This window comes from Lonchura striata, chromosome 2 (assembly GCF_046129695.1).
Source record: "Lonchura striata isolate bLonStr1 chromosome 2, bLonStr1.mat, whole genome shotgun sequence".
Taxonomy (NCBI): domain Eukaryota; kingdom Metazoa; phylum Chordata; class Aves; order Passeriformes; family Estrildidae; genus Lonchura; species Lonchura striata.
This window is the reverse complement of record NC_134604.1, coordinates 38,435,148-38,453,053: the sequence shown is the minus strand read 5'-3', so window position 1 is coordinate 38,453,053 and position 17,906 is coordinate 38,435,148. Positions and strand designations below refer to the sequence as shown.

Genomic DNA, 17,906 nt, shown 5'->3' with positions numbered 1-17,906 from the left:
AATAGGTATGTAGGTATAAGGACAGCAGTAAGCTGTTACTCTCAAAGGAAAAAATACTATATATCTCCCTCAGACACTCTGTGTGGGGAGGCAGAGCAGCTCAAATGGTCCAGACCTTTATAGATGGGCAAATCAAGGAAGATTGAAAATAGAGATGCATATACAAAAGCTTCTTCACTGCTGACAGCTCCATGTAAAACACACAACATAAACTGGAGATAAGGGAAAAACAGTGTCAGGTTGGACTAGATGGTATTTAAAGATCTCTCCCAGCCCTATGGTTCTCTCCCATTCTATGGTTCTATGATTATGGGATGCCAAATCAAAATCATGATCATCCAGGAAGGACTTTATAATAAAGAGACTGTAGGATAAAGCTTTTCACTCTACACCAAAGAAGACATATGAATGTAGCCAGGTGCCTTTAAATAAAAACACAATTAAACAGACCAGTCACTTGAGAACTAGCTAGATCATACTGACCTAGTCAGGAAGAAAGAAAAAAAAAACACCATTCTTCAGGCTAGGAACTGGATTCTTGGTTTTGCAGTGCCATATCTTTTCAAGAGAGCTGTGACATGCAGCAGTAGAAAGAGATCATGATGGAAGTGGAAGGAGAAAATATTTTGATTGAGATTCTCAACAAGTCTGAGATTTGAGAACAAAACCTAGATTTAGCAATGACATTATTCTTTCAGTAGGGCAGGAATCTGCAAGGTGTTGGCACTTGCTGCTTTGTCACAGGCTGACGTGAAGCTGTTTCTGGAGCAACACACCGGAGTTGTCTACAACCAGCTAGAGATCTCTACATGGGTCTGGCTGCTAGGCACTGCAGAGCAGCCACCTTTCTGAAAGCCAGCTCCCCAATACCTGCTTCTCATAAAAGTCTCCAAAAACTTGGACAAACTGTAAAAGCCCATAAGTGTTCACAGAAAAAAAAAAAAAAAAAAAAGAAGCAAACAAAAAAAAAAAAGGATTGCTGATAAATACGGTGGCTGCTTTCCAACTTTTTCTGCAAAGAAAATCAGAACTGTTGTCATTTGTTTTAAGAGGCAGTATTTAGAAAGAGAGCTCTTGCCATTACTTTTTAAAATTACATCCAGCTCTGGCCATAGCAGTTGGTTAACCTGCCTAAATAAAAAGCAATGCACAGCTACATCAGGGTAAATAAATCATACTTTCTCTCAGATAAGTGGAATACACACTGCAGACATCATGCGGGAAATAGAAAAGTAGATGGAGTCAGCCTTAAACCTAACAGTTGTGAGAAAAACCTAGAAATTTCCTTCCAGCTCATGTGGTAAGGTTCAATCACCGCAAGAAGAAAAGCTTTCCAACAAAGCTGGTCTTGGACAGCTATCAGCATTAGAAATGCCCAAATCCATACAAGGTGCTAAATGCAATAATTTTGAAGGGAATATAATAAAATACTATTTTTGATGTACATGAGGGAGTGCTTGTGGCACTTGGAGAGAGACAGATCTGTCTTGGCTGTGTGGAAGAGCCTCTGATGCCACTTCCACCAGTCACCATCACTCAGATAGCAGCCCTCAAGGGAAAAGCACAGCACTGGAAGCCTTCAGCATGCTGGAACTCCTTCCACATTCGCATATTTCACCAGTACTGAAACCACGATTCTGCCCCCCCCTCCAATGGTCAGCTCATGCATAGATATTTGAGATGATAATCACTTCTTAGCTAACCATACATTAACTGAAACCACCACAGCTTCAGCTTTCCAGCTCGGCCAGTTCAGTCACCACAGCTGGGGGTCCCTCAAAGTCAGTTGCGTGTTTGGAAAGGTTCAACTTTGCAGACACGGCTCAATTAAAATCTCCACAGAGCACAGATGGCTATTTAAAGCCAAACTGTTCGCTTTTGTTTATTTATAGCAAAACCATTAATTGCTAATCACGTATTTGTTTGCTGGAAAACCGACGCTCCAAAATAAACACCAAGTTTAAAGACTGTTCACAGAACACCGAATGGTATCAGGAACTTACTAAAAGTGCTAAAAATGTAAATCAGAAACATCAAAACACATCAGGACTTCAACTGAAGAAACAAACAACCCATTATTTCTGTGCCAGAAAAGAAGTTACCCATAAGCCGCCAGTTACCCACAGAGTCATCTACAGTCCAGCAGTTATTTATGTCCTGAAGAATAACAGACACCATGGCAGACTGACTATCTGTTGAAAATATCTTCATGGTAATCAGCATATGTTAGATTAAATGAGGTACCTCTTAATGCAGATTTTTGATAATCACCTTGGAAAAATGCCTTTAAAATATTTGGCATAAGAAGCAGAACCTCAGAAAAAGTTTATTTTCATTTATGATCCAGTTTCAAATGTCAAAATCATATAAAATTAAGAAAAGAAAAAAGAAGCTCAGCTTTCTTTTAGCTCTCCTCACTAACAGAGCTCCATGGTTCCCTCTAGAGAAGCATGTTCCTTCCTCAAATATCTACAGAAGCAGTACATGGAAAACCAAGGGAAACTGCCATACAGAGCTAAGATCGGCCCTTTCTCTATGAAACACACTTTAAACAAGCACAGAAGCCAGGCTTCGAGAGGCTCACAAGCAGGCACACTGGGAAAGGAGCAAACTTCCATGGCAGACTGCTATCTACCTCCTGAAATCCCTATGGGTACTGGACTGAGGCACCCACGCTCACTGGCTGTCACATAAGCTCTGACTGTGAAGTGCCTCCACCTGTCCTGACAGCAATACCCTTGAGGTCCCCGATTTTCGTGCATACTTGAAGGTCAGGTTAGTGCACACTTAGCCCATTTCCAGCTGAGGAAACAGGCACAGCATCTCAAGCTCCTTGCTCTAGACTACACAAGAGACCCCTCCTACATACTGCAGTTTTCACTACCTTGCTATGCTGCCCTTGGTACCTGCAGAATCAAGGGCAGGAAGCCTTCCCTACAAAACAATACTCACCAGCATTTATGGCCTAAATTCCCAAAACAGAGGGTCATATGGTTGTGTTTCCCACCACCACTGCCATGGCTACCATTCAAAACTCATCATTTATTCACAGGTCAGGAGTTTGGATTTAGTCTTCAAAATTACATGTAGATCTTGGAAAGTTAAGTGGACTCTGATAATGAAATGGAGATTAATAAGGCAGAGGTAATAATAATAACAATAACATCAACAACAGTGTTATGACTCCATTATGTTGTTTACAGTGGCATCCACCAAGAACAACAGCCCCATCTCAATGTGTCAACCTTTTCTCTTTGTTCTCCTGGAGAAAGGATCACATGCAGCCAAAAGTCAAGATGCAAAGCCTGGACTCCCAAATCGTGGGCACGCACAGCAAACACTGGGTGGAGTAAATCACTTAAACATGCAAGGCAAGGTCAAGCCCTGTCCCCCTGACCATGAATTCATCATGTCTCCTTTCTGTGCATCAGTTTGCTGCCAGACTCCTTGGTCTGACTGCTCCCTGCCTGCTGGTACCCCACCAGGCTCCTTGGGATGAATCTTCCTAATAGAGCCACCCCATCCCTTAGACACTTTGACAAGCAGAGAAATTGCTAGTGAAGCAACCACATCCCATGCTGAACATCTGACCCATGTCCCCAAGCTGCTGATTCATGTTCCTGAAACAGTCAGTCACTGGCTCTACATCTTCTGTTTGTTCACCCAGAGGGGAGTAATCAGTGCTAGCACTCCATACCATCCTACCTGTTCCCTCAAATCCCAGGCATGGCTATGCCACACTGCTCCATCACTCCAGCCTCATCCCAAAGGTGCTGCGATGGGGTGCAGCTCCAAGGAACTCTGTTAGGCAAAGGGACATGGATGTTCCCTCCTACAGCATCCCACAGAAGCAAGCTCATTCTAAATACTCACCATTCTCTTACCATTCTTCTTCTGACAAGAGAAGAGGAAAACTGCCCATATGAAATAAACGGGACTCCAACCTAAATAACAACTCTTAACTTGTGCCCAGTGAGGCTCGCTGCTCCTGAATTTTAAACCTCAGTTTAAAATGAAGTTCCACATAAGGTACAACTTGCAGATAGCTCTTCCTCAAACTCCACCATGCACTGACTGAAAGTCAGCTGCCATTTCAATCTGACACCTGCAAAATCTCTAGAAAGGTTAAAAAAAAACCAAAATAAGTTGTTTCAGAGAGCACGAGCTCAAAGATCAACATCATTGGGAATAATTTAACCTGTTTGCACTGTGTTTTTAAAATGAAACTATGTAGGGGGAAAAAAAAAATATATAAAATAGCATAAGCTTACAAAGCAAACTTACAAATCTACAACTAAGGGGGAAAAAAGCAGCATGCCTCACTTGTAAAACTACTGTGGGTAAGGACAAAATATCTGTATATAATATTGTTCTGTACCACTTTGATGAGAAAAGACGGCCAATAGCTTTTGGCATATGAAAGCTGCTGTGAGGACTTCAATAATACTGAGTATACTATTAAAAAACCTTCTCATATGCATCCCTAGAATTTATCTTCAAATGCCACTTAATTAAATTTTGTATTCTCCGCCTTTTGGAAAAAATGCTTTTATTTTATTAAATGAAATCTACACAATATATTGTTTCTCTAAAGAAAAAGCATCAGGAGGAATATAAAGTATTTCTTTCAACATTAAAATACATACAACATTTTGAACTTGAAACCAGCTTCCAGTAAGAGAGCACACTTCTAGTTTGAGTGAGTGTGTACACACACATGTACAGACCATTTCATCACACCCAGCTGCCCTCATACCTCATGTAACTACACAGCCTGTGACAGTTACAGACATTTTGGAGTTTAAACACTTGTTGCTGTGTTTCTAGGGAATATCCCAAGGTCTAACAGGGTCTTGAAGAATACGAAAGCAGTAATTCTTTCTTTGACATGCAAAAATACTGCTCCCAAGCAGATGTTCCTCAAGTGCATATGAAAACATCCTCTGCAGCCAGTGGAACAATGAGATGTGCAAACATCATGGAGGTAACACACACAGAGCTTCATGCCCATGTGCAGCATCAGTTAAGGGCCACCAACTTCTTTGCAAGAGTTGCAGACACTCTGCACAACGAAACCTAATTATATTCAGGCATAATCCTTTCATGCCACAGCCTGGTGATCACTTTACAGCAGGATAAGCCACCGTGGCCACCAAAGCAGCTGTCCCAGGCTCAATCCCCCTGCTTTTTCCATTTGGTTTGTTTTTTTTTTTTTTTTTTTCCTGTTTTTATTTTTTTGCTTTTGTTTGTGTGTGTATGAATGGTTTTGGTATTGGTTTTGCTTGTTTGTTATTGTTGTTTTGGTTTAGTTTGGTTTTTGTTTATTTGTTTTTGTTGATTTTGTTCTCAGTGGGGATTGAGCTGCCCTATTGCAAATATGCCTGTGAACAAAAGGGAGGGAGGGAGATGGGAACGGGTGCCTGGGGCAGGCAGGATCCTTTCCATGACCATGGCAGCTCAAACTGTTTGTTAAACAACAGCCGGAGTTGAGGCAACCAAGATGGTGTGTAAAGAGCAGAAAGTACCTTTGAGAAACATACTGAACACTATCAAAATACCCAAGCCTTAAATAGACACATGAAGTATTTAAATGCTTTCACACCCATAACAAGTTTTGTTTACTGCCCAGCATTTAAACAGCTTTTTCTTTACTATTGTAAAATTGTTCCCAAACAGTGTGAATTCCATGTTACAATGAATAGTAGCACTCTAACCCCTATTTACACTCCATTCAGCAACACAATTCCAGAAATAGCATGCAGGATTTCCACACTAAAAAATAAAACCTGTTCTTGGCTCAAAAGAATTTGTGCAAATTAGCTGACAAGAATCACTTCCTTTTGTTCTTCCTCTCAAGTACAGAATATTAAAGGAAAAGAGACTCACTAACCAAGTAATATGAAAAACTTTTATTAAAACCATTAGAACTACGAAGCATTGTTAACATCCGTCTCGTAATTATATGCAAAACGTTCAGTAACCAAGGAAACAGCCTAGTAATGAAGTTGGAGACTACTGTATAAATGCACCTTCTAAATCACCACCAAGAATGTCTACTCCAGAGGAACTGGCCAGTTTATTAGTGTGTGACACTCTGATTGCTTAGACATGCTACAGCTTAAAAACAAAAAGCTAACAAGCTACTTTTACATAAAGGGCCCTTTTGTTTCCTGTGTATGAACTGCCCCTTCTTAGCATCTAGTTACAGAGCTCCTCTGCAGAGCTGACACTTTCTCTAAGCCTGTGTTCACCTTCACAGGAGTTGTTCAGTAATGATGGGCACTTATTAATTAAATTAGTATTTAAATTAATGAAATCAATTAAACCACATAACCAGCAACAAATGAAGAAGAGATTATGTCCTTTGCCCCAAGTTCTCAGCAAACTGAAATGTCCAACAGGCGAAATACTGAAACTGCAATTTTGTCTAGACCCCACTGGTCTGCAATCTACCTCATTGGCACCAAGCACTACTGCATATTGACTCATGTCCACATTATTAAAATTAATTCAAAAATGAATACTTATGCTCCAATATCAACAGCTCATGCTCTGGGATATTTCCTAGGAAGGCAGGTTACAGTAAGGAAGCCAATGCAAAATCAACTCCTGCTTTCTGGTGTTAGCACTTAGAGCACCAAACCAAACCCCTGGGTTTTCAGCTCAATTTCAGCAAGCTTTCATTTAGTCTCCCGATTTCTGTGGCAGCTTATTCCACCCAACAACCACTGAATATAAAGCAATCCTGGTGGGGTCAACCACTCTGTCATGCTGAGGATGAACTTTGGAATTCCACTCTTCCAGTATATGAGACGGGAAGAGTCACATGTTTACAACAGCAGACACCTCAACATCCCGCTTCTCCAAATGTCCCCACAGTCTTTCTATGTAATCTTTACATTCCTTTTTGTCCCATTTTTTTCCAAAAATGACCAACAACACACACAGTAACAGAGCTCTGTCACTATACTGGATGCTTTCAGGGATGCTGATTTGGTAAAGGAGGTTCCACCTGTACCTTCACACTCCCTCCTCTTTTAGGCTTTGTGTCTTCTGTCTTCCCAAATGACCACTTTCCCAGTGTAACCCTTGTCATCTCTGTAAGATCTAAAGGCAACTTGTCTGCCCTGCTCTTTCCACTCAAATTGTTTTGGGGAGGGTCTTGTATCATTTACAGAACTTTCACATCTTCAGAATATTCTGATACTTTTTTTTACACTTCCCCTCTTCCAGTTTGCGTAGGGATGATCCTCCTTTTTCCATCCTGAACAGCTTCATCTCCTGGAACACCTCACTGCTTTGCCTTCTGCTTTCACTTCTCAAGCTCCAAAGCTCACTTTCACATACTACAAAAAAGATCTTGCCCAATTAACCTTTAACTGGCTCCTATGCCTAAAATGCTTTCTTAAAAGGCTGTACAAGTTAGGGCCATGGCTTCCTCTCACTACTGTCTCTCTATCAGTATATCCCATTTGTACAGCATGTCTTAATGGGAATTTCTGCATTGTATCATATACCTACAAATCTGGCTTACAGCACCATAATTATCTGATTAGCAGACTGGCTAAACCCTTTATTTCCTAAAGGCATTGCCCTGTACTCTTGTACCTGAAGCAGCTGTGCACTCAAAGCATTTAAGTGAGCAAACTTTCTCATTCCTGTTCCATTTTACTGTATGGTCAGCTCATCCACTTCACCAGCATTTGTTCTTTTTTTTTTTTTTTTGACCAACAGCCACAACAGCAGTAATGCCAAGAGTATCAAACCTTTCCTAAAAGCCACATCAAAGATGGAATACCTAGAAACACTGCATCAATGAAGTCAGACCCCAGCAATGGTCACAACCATAGTCAGTGTTGTGAGAGCCAGCACATCTTTGTCAGACACTTTCTACTTAATGTAAAAAGTCACAGTTACAATCAGGCCTGCTTAATTAAGAAAACTCTGAATTTAAAAAAGTCTGGAAGGGCACGAGGACATTTCAGTAACTTCCTAAGATGATACTGCTTATGCAGACTCACCAAGAACTCAGCAGCAAGGAAGTGCTAAGGCAATTTGGATTAATTCAATCTTTAATAGGCAGGCTAGATTCAAAACTGTAAATATTAACTACCTCCACAAAATCCACTACCAAAAGAGTAGCTCTCCCAGCCAAGTCAACAGCATCCTCATTTTCAGAGGTAAATGGCACCTACAGCTTGGTTCAGTGGGAAAGTCACTGTTCACTACCATAGGAAACTTGAGTTCTTCACCTCTTCCTTTTTAGTTTACTTATTGTGGTTTATGCTTATCCATCTGTCACGAGGTTTAATTAGTCTTGGTCTGCAAAACACACCAAGTTCCCCTGGAAAACCTCTATCTGCAATCACAGTGACCTACAATCACCCTGCGAGATAGGTAATTTTCTTGGCATCCCCAGAGGACCCAGCACAAGCAGCCAGAGGACAACTCCAAAGACCAGTTTGTACTCAATGCACAATATTCTGCAATCTTCATCTGTAGCTCAAGAATCAAAAGTTTCAGGGGCAGTATTTTGGTGCAACATACAACAGAACTGCTGTGGGAAATAAAATGAAAAGTGCTGGCAAAAACATTATCAACAGCATCTTTCCGCATAAATAAGACAAGTAAAAAATAAAATCAATGCAACAAAAACCTTAAAATGAAAATATTAGGGGAAAAAATTGAAAGCAACAATGCTAACAAAAACACCATGTGGGTTTCTTAAATATCCCAAACAGCCTAAAGTTGCCCAGACTCCTGCATTCATTAACTGTTCAGGACACAGATTTATTTATTTATGGCTCAGAAAAGAATTCCCAGCTCAGAAGCTTTCCAAAGAACAACCCTCCCCAGTTCTGCATGGGTACCATAGCCAACTTGCCCTGCCATTTCTTATTCTGATGCTAATGCAGTTCAAACAACCCAACCCTGCATTTTTTTATCTATGCAATAAGCCTATCTTTAGGTCACTTAGTTGTGTCAGTTTAAATCACAACATTCTCACAGAGGAAAAAAACTTTTTTTTTTTTTTTAGGGACAGAGAAGGCAAAAGAAAAAAAGCTTATTATAAGAACCCTATTTTCTTGTTTGTGATGCCTAATTCAAGCCCCTCTGAATCCTGTGTGAATTTAAACAGCAGTTGAACCACAAGAAACAACAAATTTTAATTAAGATTTGTGGTTACCTTCAAGACAAAGTACCCTGAGAAAACCTAACCATGCACACGCCTATCATATAATATTATTATGTCTTATCCAAAGTCTGCTGGAATACAGGACAAGAGTCTGTTGATCTCTGTGGATTCCAGTTCTCTCTCCTTTGTAAAATAAGCCTGGATTCTGCTACTCCAGCTTTCACAAGCATCCACATAATAATATTCACAAGGCTTCTCACAAGACGGAAAAACCGTGAAGTTGAAGCCATCCATAAAAGGTATTGGATTTATTCCAGATGTGGAACTGTTTTTAATTAATTTGGAGGCATTTGAAGTATTCCCTCATTAAATATGCTTTGCATTTTACACATGCACATAAGAGAGCAAGAAAACCCAAAACTGAAGCCAAAATCATAATGTCTTATTAAAAAGACTCTGACACCACTTTTAGCAAAATTAGGCTCATATGAAGACAAGATTTACAGCACTGCTATAACACACCAACATCCAAAGCATGCAGTTCCTGCACTACCCATTGATCCCTAAGCAACCTCACCTTGACTTGGAGGACTCACTGGTTGGGAGCTCTCCTATTTCCACTCAGCCCTGCACTTCCCCACACAAGACACTTCCCATTCCCATCACACAGAGTGATCCTAGAAGTTCAAGATACCAGCTCTTGCCTCAGCATGTGCCGCAGTTGAGAGGGACACCACACAATACCAGAAGGCTTCAACTCATACAGAGTATCACCATAATACATCAGAAGGCTTCAGGCATCTTCTCATACAGAGCAACATCATATCACTTCAGAAGGCTGCAAACATCTGCCTGTCTTGTTCTTTAGCCCAACCTTTTATACCCTGATTGTTCATGCATTGCACCTGTGTGCCTCTGTTCCCTTCCTTGACTGGTCAGGGCATTTGGGCACTCCAGGTCTCACTACCTGCAATGCTGCTCACCTGCCCTGCACAGCTGTAGGATGAGGATGAGGCTCAGCCACAGCCCCACTCCCAATTACCACAAACTGCGTGCCTACAAGTTCTATACAGAAGGATGAAACAACTTATGGTAAATCTATGTGCCACATCATCATTACTGGTAAAAATCATAGGATATCCTGAGTTGGAAGGGACCCAGAGGGATCACTGAGGTCCATCTCCTGGCCCTGCACAGAACACCCCCCAAGGAATATGACCACATGCCTGAGAGAGCTGTCCAAATGCTCCTTGAACTCTTGACAGGTTCGGTGCTGTGACCACTTCCCTTGGGAGCCTGTTCAGTGCCCAGCCACCCTCTGGGTGAAGAACCTTTTCCTGATACCCACCCTAAACTCTGCCCAACACAGCCTGATGCCATTCCCTCGTTTCCTATCGCTGGTCACCAGAAAGGAGAGATAAGTGCCTGCCCCTCTGCTTCTGCTCATGAGGATGCTGAAGACCACAAGGAGATCTCCCCTCAGCCCCTTCTGAAGGCTGGAGCCCAGCGAGAGGAAGACTGTGAACAGAGGCACGGGAAGCTAGAAAAAGAAGGCGGCACGTTTCTGCTCCATCTAAACCTGTCTGAGGACAGCACCACCCCAGCAGCGGGAAGCTGCTTGAGACGAGCACCTGTCTCAGCGCACACCGCGCCCCAGCGAGCACCGCTGCATGTTCACGGCACCCAGGCGGTGCCGGCAGCGTCCGCGCCCGGCGCACACCCAGCCGGACCCGCGGCTGCTCCCGGGCTCCGGGACCGCGGCTCCGGCCTCGGCTCCGGGACCGCGGCTCCGGCCTCGGCTCCGGGACCGCGGCTCCGGCCTCGGCTCCGGGACCGCGGCTCCCGCCTCGGCTCCGGGACCGCGGCTCCGGCCTCGGCTCCGGGACCGCGGCTCCGGCCTCGGCTCCGGGACCGCGGCTCCGGCCTCGGCTCCGGGACCGCGGCTCTCGCCTCCCCTCTAGCGGCTGAGCCGCCGCTCCCGCTGCCCGGCCGGCCTCCGGCACCGAGCTGTGACCGGGGCGGGCACGGCCACCGCGCCCTGCGCTCCGAGCCGCGGCCGGACAGCAGCACCCAGCACAGCTGGGCACAGCTGGGCAGCAGCGCAGCTCTCCTGCTCCCACGGAAACCCAAGATTTCCAGTTCTGAGAGGAGGTGAGCAAATTGCCATGTAGTATGAAGAACCACAACTAAGTTCAGAAGAGTTGTATTTCTAATTGTCTCTCTTAGAGATCCAAAAGAATCACTTATTTGGTGACAAAACTCTCAAACTTTCCCTGCCCTAAGACTAAGTTTTTTATCAGACAACAATGGTTTTGTCTCCAAAGGTCAAATTTAATTCTAGTGATCGCCAAGCAGGTCAGTTTATCGGGGATCAAAATTCTGCCAAATGCTACCAAACTGTGTATGGTGTTCTGTTCACAACCAGCACGGAAACATTAACTTCACACTTCTTCACAAGTCATTTTGGTCGGGTTGTTTTTTTTTTTTTTTTTCCCCTAAAAAACCCCAAGCTGGAACATTCCAGTTTCTTTCATTTGGTTGCCAGTGCTAAAATATGCTAACAGCATTAAGGCAAGGGACGACTTGAAGAGCTCGCAATCTGTATTCAGCATAATTAGCAGATGCCAATTTAACTTATTACTGCTTCTTACACTGCTTTCTATATTATAAAAAGAATATCAATGAAAACCTGTTATCTAAATGACTGTTTTCCCAGTGCTGATATAATGCAACAGTAATGGGAAAATAAGAGTCACAAAGCATGTGTTAGAAAATACCTGATTTTGAAATAACATTTATAAACAGCCACAGTACAGAAATAAATTAATGCCTGCAGACAGGACTTTTCTCTCTTCCTTCACACTTTGTATTTTTATACTGTTTTCAAAGTAATTACACATTTAGTGGCATTCCTGGTTATTCAAATAAGCAATGCAACATTCCTGGTAAAGCGATACCACTAAATCAGGTTGCTCAACTGTCTCAGCCACTTATAATTGCAAAGCATAAAAAATGGGCACACTTAAGACGCATTTTCCATGCAGAGAACTAACATCTAAGAAGTAAGAACATAAATAACTGAAAGAAAGCAAACCAAGCCCTAAAATCAGCCCTTTCCAAAATGCCAAACAGTGGGCTGTGTCACAGCTAAGGGGACAGTTAAAGAGAGCACTTCTGCCTGCCTGCAACGCAGAAACACATTAACACATTTTAGAAAACAATGCCCTCTTGAACTAAGAGGCTGTTGAAAGATGTATCCAGCACACACGCACAAAAAAAGCAGTGCACACTAAGGCTGTGGATTAAACAGGTTTCTAACACATAAATGACATAATGATCTAGTCCAGGCATCATTCACTGCTAATTCTTCTTGGTTAAGATGCCTTCCTGCTTACAATTCTGCGTATTACAATGCAGACCAAAAAAATATTTTAATAAAGCATCTTCTGACTCTCAGGCTATGTTGAAGAGCCTTGTAAGGCTATGCTTCTCCACAGCTTTAATCGATTTCAGCTATAACTTCATTTGCTATGCCTAACAGACAGAGTAAACTTTACCCTTCCCAAGAATTAAGAAGAAACTAACATTTCATACTCCCCCTCTAGCAGTGTATGAAAAGCACAAAACAGAACTGCTGCACACATACCCCCCAATTAAACTGGTCTCTGTGGAAACTAATAACTTTCCACAGTATGCACTGTAATCCAAGTAATAATTTTAAACAGGCATAAGCTGCAGTGTGCTGAACTAAGGCATTCTTACCTTGAGACGGATGCTTGAAGACATTTAGTTACAGTTAAAGAGGAGAATGTGCATGTTGCCAAGTATTTGCCATGCACCAGAGTTATGCCTTATCCCACATCTGCACACACACACACCAACTGGGTGCATGTGCTCCCCAGGTAGAGAAAGAGCACCAGTAAAGATAAGCAGCAGTGATAATGCCCCAGCTTTATGTCTCCATCAGCAGCAAACTAAGCTAGAGAAACCATTTGAGATGAAAAGGGAAACAATTCCAAGAAACAAGATCTTTTTTTTTTCTCCTCTGGATGCAAAGAGCTTTGCTTGGGTGACCTATAATACCTTAACACAAAAATCTTCACAACCCACCTCCCTCCTGAGCCGTGGAGTTGCACATGTCAAATGACACCACAAACAATGCACAAAGACTAACAAAAATACTAAAGAACCCCTTACCTTTTAGTCAGAGTAAGTGACAGATAACAGCCATGAGAAACTCAGTTGGCACAGCTGCTGTACGTATTTCTCTGCAGACTTCTTTTTAGTGGTCCCAAAAGCACTGAACATAAAAAACCTCCAGCCTGCCTGCTTCATTCTTCAGCAACAGAGATACATGCTGTCACGGTAACGCAAAAAAAAAAAAAAAAAAAAAAAAAGGCAAAAGGAACTATAGATCTTAGTTTTTAAAGCCTTTGTGCTTATAGGGAAGAAAAAGAGAGAGTAGGGAAAAGAAAGAACAGAGCAAACACTTTTTCTAAGAGAAATGTGGTCTTGGCTATATAAGTAACCACAGCAGAGACCTTCAGTTTGAATTTCCCTGTTTGCAAGCTCCTTTGGAAAAATAAAAAAAATTAAAAAAAAAAAATCGGTCTTTAGGGGAAAAAAATCAAATGCATGGTTGGGGGGAAGGGAGAGGAGGAGGGTACTGCTCCTATGTGACATACATATGGAATGAGCATTAGAACAATGCTGACAGGACAGCTAAGCAACTGCACTCTGGGGCAGCAGTTTTCAAAGCAGAGCTTTTGCAGCTTTGCAGAAAGGAGAGGAAAACAATTCAAATTAAAAAAAGCCCTCTGCAAACAGGGGGGGGGGGGGGAAGAAAAAGCAAAGAATAATAAAAGAAAGGAGCTGTTAATTCAAGAACAACTACCAGACTAGGAAGAAAAAAAAAGAACAAAAATAGTTAGCTAATTTCTGAAAGGGGGGCGGATGGGAACCGCCGCGACTGCTTCCCAGCGATGCAAGCAGAAGCCTTGATGTCTGGTGCACTTACATTTTATGCTGCGCACAGTGGGTCCCCTCCTCCCTGCCTGCCTCCCTCCTCCTCTCCCTCCCTCCCTCCCTCCGCCCTCCCTGCCTAGGAAGCTCTCTCTCCCAGGGGACAAGAATTCCAGTGGACCCAATTAACACTGTACTTTGCTGGCTCCTTGGTATGATCGATATTAAGTAAGAGGAGTTTTAGCAGCATTGAAAAATAAAGCAGCCATGTAATGTGCGGCTGATGGAGACTGCATTTTCCACCTACGTCTCTACTCCCCCAGTCTCGAAACGATCCAACGCAGCAGAAAAAAAAAAGAAAAAAAGAAAAAAACACTATTTCAAAAGCATGTGCCAGTACCAGTGATCCAAGCTGCATCAGATATTTGTTAGGAACTTGATGGGAGCCCTCGGCTGCTCATTTCACTAGCTTCGGCAGTACTTTAATAAAGTGGATTTACAAATCAATGGAAGGAATCCAAAGGTTCACAAACAGGCTCTTTCATCAGGTCCGCTGCCTGACCGTACAGGAAGTTTGCTGAAGGGGTCTGGGGACTGTTTCGCCAGCACACTTGTTTTCAATGCACTCCCAACAACACGACTTGTTTGGTTTGCTGAAAGAAAGGCAGTAAGAGGTTCACTGCTTTAAGGGAATGCAGCCTAGTGTGTTTACTGCTTCATTCCTGAAGCACGTGTGGCAAGGCATCCTACAAATTGCAAATTATTTTCATTTGAAGAGGGAAGTTGTTGGGAGGCAGTAACCTTCTTTGGTCCTGTTTTCCCTGATCTATCAATCACAGATTGCTATGAAAAAACAACCCACTACAGGCTCTCTCTATAGAGGAAAAGCAGTTACTAGCATTAACTCTCGCAGTTGCAAATTAATACAATACAGTCCATAACTAATAGAGTCTGCCTGCAAGCCATTAATCTAAGAATAAATGGATGGTTTGCTTAAATCCAACTGGACTGAAATTCACTGGTTAAGTGGTCTCCTTTCCTTTTCCATATTTCTATTTGTATTTGTAAAACTCAGTGGAAAGGAAAGAAAGCTATATTTATTTCCTGTGGCCAGTACAATTCCAAACTAAGAGTATCCATCAGTGAAACTGCCTACAATTACAGGATTTCAGCACCAGTAGCTGCTTTTCCTTTTTTGGTTCTGGGGTGGCCATGATCTTCAAATTAAACCCAAAAAATAGCACTGAGCAATATCCTTGATTGAGCAGCTGTGTTGACCACTGATTTGAATCCATCTTGTTAAATTAATGTTAGATTACATTTCCATACAAATAAGATCAATTAAAAATACTCATAAAACCATGAGATCAAAGGCAGTGAAGAGTTAAATTAATTAACTCAAAAGGCCTCCAATTAAATACTGTTAAGGTTATGATTCTCCCTCTAGCTAACAGAGGGGAAAAAACCCAGCAGCAAGACAAATTTCTGTTAGTGACTACAAGAGTAGATCCATGTATCATACCATTTGTTAAAAATTCTTTATGATTCCAAGTACCATCCTCCATAGTCAGATAAACGTGGGGCATGCAAAAATCCCAAGAAGTGGTTAACTATCCCAAGAAATATCACAAATCAATGGTTTATTTACACAGGAAGATCCAAAAGAGTGCAGCTATACTGCTTATAGACATGAAGGCATGTTTCTTGAGCTGTGGTACTTCCAGGCTCATGTACTTGCACCTGTATTTGTGGTGAAGATGCTGCACTTCACAAGTATCCTTTAGCTGACATGGGTTTTTTTGAGCAAAGGGAAGGAAAGAAGTAGGATCAGGGAAGAAGTATGCATGATTAACAGGCACTAAGCAGGACAACACCGGGTGACAATTGGAAAGAGTGGAAAATAAAAACCATTTTTCACTGGAAATCACAGGAATTTATGTAGATCATCATGTAGATCATGCTTCACAGTTGCTACTGATCCAGCACCACAGCATGGCAAACTGGATTTGAAATGTGATGCAGAGATCACTGGTAGTATCAACCTGATAGTCAGAGTCAGCAAAATGACACTTCTCTTTTAGTCCCCTATCCTGAATTAGGGGGCAATGCTAATTGGCTAAAGTGCTCCTGAAAGTGGGCTAAACCTTGTACACAACACTTCTCTGAGCAAGGGGATCAAATCACTTTGCAATTGCTTTGGGACAACATCAGAGTGAATGAACACATACGTACACTCACTCTGGCATTCAAATTGCTTACACAGAAAAACACTTTATAAGGGTATAATGCACTGAATCTACACTGGCTATGGAGACCCAGTGGGTAGTTGCATTTTGGGAAAGGTTGGGGTTTACAGTCACACAGGGGAACATAAGGGCTCTTGGAACCCATAAATGATCCATCAGTTGGTCTGTCATCTCAACACTACCCAGCACTAAGAATGTCTTTATTATCCCTCTTTTGGAGATGATTATTTGATGACGGAAAGCCTAAATTGCCTCCCCAAGGAGATACAAAATGTGTTGGAGAATAGCAGGAAACTGATTCCAGGCTTTTCAAGTCCCTTACTTGCAAAGACTGTTCTTCTTTCAAACGCAATCAACTGAATTTGACATATTTTTAAAGTAAAGCTATATTCCTTAAAAAAAAAATCAATACCATTCTAGACCCCTCAAGTTTGAAACAAAACACTATGCATGGTATTAGAGGAACACCTGTGCTCCTTAAAAATTCTGCATGTGTATTCACTGTCAAGTTTTCTTCCAAATAAAAATTCACACTATTTTACTAGAAAATAATTTAAAGATTGTTCAACAATTAGAATTACAGTCCCTGTTTGGTAGGACATTTCAAGCCAGTGGGGAATTCAGTGAATGGACACCTGTTATGTATGAAGGAAAAGGGATAGCGAACATTTCTCAAAATAAGCCAGTATGCAGGATCAAACCAGTTATTGGTCAATGTCATCTTAAAGTAAAAAATCTTGAATGCCACAGTGAAGGTCCCAGTCCCTCACCATCAACAAAACATGCCCTTCTATTGCTGGAGGCAGGTAAAGAGGGACGTACCAATATCCTGTCCCGGGCAAGAGGCTTCTAGAAAGAATCTGCCATGCTCAGACATCCTGGTGTGCTGCCTGTGCTGCCTCATTTGCCCCAGACAGCCTCTGCACACCCCACCTGACAGGAACAGCCTTCACAGATCAGCATCGCCCCACACACAGCCACCACTGCTACCACCATCAGACAAGGGGCCCTGATAATCCCTCGAACAGAATCCACAGAGCAGGACATATTTAGCCTGAAAGTATTTGGAAGAAGAAGCACTGCACTCAGAATTTGTTTTATTCATGTGAAATTTGTTTTATTCATTGTTTTATCCATGTAAGCGGTAAAGAATACCTAGCAGAAGTAAAAGATGGAAAAGATGCATCAAAGAAAGAGTTGCTACCAAAAGAGAAAGAAGTCACTATTACTACCTGAGGGCAGGAACTAATGATTGCTAAAGGGGCAATACGATCGGATACAGAGGAACAGCTATGAAAATTTTTCTCTTGTCTCCTTTGGAAACTACACTGGAAAATGTCAGCATTTTGGACAACCAAAATGTGCCCTCTTTTTGGACAACCACAATCTATCTGGGTATTCCCAAGCATGTAAGATTGAAATTGCAAACATGGAAGATTAGCTAAGTAAAGATAAATGGTGTAACAGAATTTCTATCAGCAAATCCACTTTATTACAGGCATCATCAACTCTGTTCATTATATAAACCTCTCAATTCAGCTGTTCTCAAAGACTACAGCCTT

At 42.0% G+C, this 17,906-nt stretch overlaps 1 protein-coding gene across 8 annotated transcripts in view; it reads right to left on the bottom strand.

The window, feature by feature from the left end:
- The window catches only part of FAT3 (FAT atypical cadherin 3), a 396,477-nt gene that overhangs the window by 318,613 nt on the left and 59,958 nt on the right, over positions 1–17,906 (bottom strand). For 4 of the 8 annotated variants that reach the window (XM_021544993.3, XM_021545001.3, XM_021545000.3 and 1 more), the window contains exon 1: positions 13,334–14,160. The exons of 2 other annotated variants lie outside the window; for them this stretch is intronic. The gene's annotated coding sequence lies outside the window, so the exon portion shown is untranslated. Of the gene's footprint in view, positions 1–13,333; positions 14,161–17,906 lie in introns of those variants that run through there. 2 more of the 8 variants (XM_021544999.3, XM_021545003.3) reach the window with 1 other exon arrangement.